The sequence below is a fragment of the Orycteropus afer genome, unplaced genomic scaffold, assembly GCF_000298275.1.
Source record: "Orycteropus afer afer isolate SDZICR_OR568_19922 unplaced genomic scaffold, OryAfe1.0 scaffold00075, whole genome shotgun sequence".
NCBI classification, from domain to species: domain Eukaryota; kingdom Metazoa; phylum Chordata; class Mammalia; order Tubulidentata; family Orycteropodidae; genus Orycteropus; species Orycteropus afer.
This window is the reverse complement of record NW_006921662.1, coordinates 323,484-327,479: the sequence shown is the minus strand read 5'-3', so window position 1 is coordinate 327,479 and position 3,996 is coordinate 323,484. Positions and strand designations below refer to the sequence as shown.

Here is a 3,996-nt window from a genome sequence, read left to right as displayed (position 1 = left end):
AGTGATACTGCCTCAGAAACCCAAGGAGGGGTTGCTGTGAGTTGGGTCTGACTCAATGGCACATAACAACAACAACAACAACAACATGCTCATCACAGCATTATTCACAACAGCTAAAAGTTGGAAGCAACCTAAGTGCTCCTCAAAAGATGAATGAATAAACAAAATATGGTACATACACACAATGGGATCTTTTGCAAAGTTAAAGAATAATGATGGATCCATGAAACACCTCAGATCTTGGATGAACCTATAGGATGTCATACAGGCCAAATCAGTTGATTGAAACAGTACAAATATCGCATGAGACCACTACTGTGAAAAGTCAAGACAAGGTTTACACAAAGAAAGCAACATTCTTTGAAGTTTACCTGGAGTGGGAGGAGATAGAGTGTAAATCACTGACTAGAATGTAGACTAAGGAGAGAAATGGCAATATACAGCAAGGGGAGGTCAGCACAAAATGATCAAGGTGAAGGAAGACACTGGGGGCATCATAAGAGTTAAAGGCAACAAGGGTAACTACTATTACATACTCAATCCTTCAATAACAGAAATAATTATGTATGGACACATAGATAGAGACACAGGCTTAACAGAAGTGTGAAAATAAAGGAAATATAGCCGCAAATACATTTAGGTTTGAAAAAAGATATTTCTACATATGTATTTACATGTGCTGCAAATATATCTGTGAATATAGTAGAGCATACAGGGGACAGAGTTAAGAAACTTTTTAGCCATAACCAAACATCTTGAAAGAATAAGTCACTGAGCCTAGGGGTTTAGGACCATAGACTATGGGGCAGCAAGGTCAACTGCTAAAAAAATAGTCCACACAGATTATGTTCTATATCCTACTTTAATCTTTGATGAGTAGTGACTGGAGTCTTCAAAGCTTGTGAGTGGACATCTAAGGTGGAACTATTGGTTTCTCCCTGTTCAGAGCAAAGAAGAGTGAAGAAAGTCAAAGGAGGAAGTAAATAATTGGTCCAAAAGCCTAAGATCCACCTGAACTCCAGCCTTCAGAACTCTGAAACCAGAAAAGTTAGATTGTGCCTAGCTACCATTGCTGCCCACTCTGAAAAGGATCAGAATAAGAGGTCCTGGATTGAGTGGAAGAAAAATGTAGAACAAAACTGAAGATAATGAAAAAGATCAGAGACTGGTGGAAACCCTGTAACTATGGCTCTTAGACGCTCTTTAGGCTTGATACTGAGCTCACCACCCTCTTGGCTCAACTTTGAGCCAAATGATAGGACTATAAGATGAACCCTAAAACACCAGGGAAGTAAGCATTCTGTAGGACTGTTGACCATATCAGATCAAAAAACAGCATTTGCCCCGGGGTAAAGCTCAAAAGACAGGAAGAGATAGGAAAGAAAAATGAATGTAAAAAGGTAAATATCGGGTAAACATACGGAGGTAGTGGGAAGAGTGCTGTTACATTGTGAGAATTGCAATCAACCTCACAAAACTATGTGTATGCATTGTTGAATAGAAAACATTGTTGAATGGAAAAATTTTCTCTGTAAACTTTCACTCAAACCTCAATGAAAAGTTAAACAAACCAAATCAGAGCAAAAGATTAGCAGAACATGGTGTGGTTTTCGTTTGTTTTTTAGATTTAAATTGCAGTGAGTTATTTAATATAAAATGTTAGGTAGAGGATATAAGATAATAGACAAAAAATTTGTTACAGTTAAATATCCACTGAATCCAAGCATTTTAAGTAGAGTTTAAAAAATTTGCTGCAGAGCCACAAACCATTATAAATTTGATTACTACAAACTTTAGTGATAACCAATTTGCTTGTATCAACCAGCTACCATTTTTCATTTTCTATGCCATGTTATTGAATTCTTCTGCTGTTTTAAATTCAAGATATAATTTCAGTGGTTTAATTTTGGTCCTAAACTGACAGAAAAGACATATCTCTTTTACAACCAGGCATAATGGTGTATGTGATTATTATGTGCTATATTTTATCCCTTTTTGGGGTTTTGTTTATCAGAATATCTGTGCCCATCATGAAAATCACTTCTGGGTACAAAGTCAAAATAATAATTAAGTGAAGTCCATCAATTATGATCAGAGAGAGGAGGAAGTTACAATTCAATAATGATTCCAAAGATATCTGTGAATGAAATAAGATAATAATCTGTATTTAAAAAAAAAAAAAGAATTACAATCTTTGAATAGCTTCAATTCCCTCTGTAGCATGTTTTGGCACTAACAGTTTTTGGCCAAAATTATAAGTGAAATATTAATGTATGTATATACTGCAAACTAAAAGTATGAATCCTGAAACTGTCTTGGCTTTAAGAATTATCTAATAAAATAAGAGCAGCAGCAACAAGAACAAGAAAAACAAACTGTTGTATATTCACCTACCTTGAAGAAATACTTTCTTCCTTCCCATCCTAAAGCAGCTGAATTGTTTGGAGAGAGTTATATGAATAATTTAAAAATATGTTTTGTTTGAATAGCTTACATGGATCAGTGAAGTCAGTTTTTATATTTATCTTCAAACCATTTCCAGTGGTATGGACTGTAACCAAAATAGTGTACAAAATGTGTGTAAATACACTTAATATTCTCCACATGTGTCATATAGACATTCCTTAAGTTGTATCAGAAAGGGATCCTGTGGCCATGTAATATGAATCAAAACAGTCTGACCTTTCACTTTTTATTAAACTTCTCCATGTGTTATTATTATTGTTTGTAAAATAGAAACTTAGTACAAGTAACTTTCAAAACATTTTTAGCTCTAATTTTTGTATTTCCATGAGGAAGTTTAAAGGAGTTGTTTTCTTAAATAGTCTGAATACTGTACTTTTAGAAATTGATTAACTAGGCAAATTTCTGCAAAATTACTTCTAAGTTATTTGAACTATTCAGAAATGATTGATTGCATAAACAAGAAACCAAAAAAAGAAATAGTTGCAGAAATTGATGTGAAAATAGCAGAGTCCAGATTGTATAGTTATTGTATTAAAATGTCTCCATTTAATAGAGGTTTGTTTCTTCTTTGAAACAAGCTGTGGGGCTGTTTGAACACAATAGTATGTAAGTAACCTTGTTGAATGGCATTGGTATTAGAGTACACAGTATTTATTAAGAATGACATGAATGGCATTACAGGTAAAATATTTGATTAGTAAATAGTTATTATAATAAATTTAGTTCAGTTGTTCAAATAATTAGTTAATATTTTAGTGACATAGAATGTTCAAGATTTAAAGAGCAAATAAATACAACCCTTATTCTCCATTTTTATAAAAGACAAAATCCTAAATATATATTTATTTGTATTTTATAGAAGCAGAATTAGTTTCAATAAATTAGTACAGTGCATTTTGAATTTTCCATTTATCATATCATATAAGATTTAAAGTTCTAAAAATCAAAGATGTCATTTGATGACTAAAGTGTACCTTATGTAGACAATAGTCTTGTCTATCTGCCTCATATGCCTACAAAAATGGACAACAAAAAAGGAAGGCAGGAGAAGAATCGATGCATTTGAATTGTGATCTTGTTGAAGAATATTGAATATACCATGATCTCTCAGAAGAATGGGCAAATCAGTCATAGATGATATACAACCACATAACTCCATAGAAGTGGTTGTGGTACTTCAAATTGCTTACCTTGGACGCATCATCAGGAAAAAAACATTCTCTAGAAAAGGACATCATGTTTGGTAAAGTACAGTGTCAAACGAAAAAGAAGGAAATCTTCCATTAGAAGAACTGACACAGTAGCTGCAACAAAGGCTCAGACATATCAAAGATTATGGACATGGCACAGGACCAGACAACATTTCTTTCTATGATATATAAAGCTGCCATGAGTTGGAGCCCACTGGAAGGCAACTAACAGTAAAAATAATTGAAACGGAGGCGGGGCAAGATGGCGAACTAGGCAGAAGGATTGCACAGACCCTCTTCAACAAAGAAAAGGGAAACCAATTAACACAGACACAGAAGA

The 3,996-nt window shown here is 33.8% G+C and overlaps 1 protein-coding gene across 1 annotated transcript in view; it reads left to right on the top strand.

The window, feature by feature from the left end:
* Positions 1-3,996, top strand: part of KCNT2 (potassium sodium-activated channel subfamily T member 2) — a gene marked incomplete at its 3' end in the record, with an annotated part of 574,934 nt that overhangs the window by 277,940 nt on the left and 292,998 nt on the right. The window lies entirely within an intron of this gene.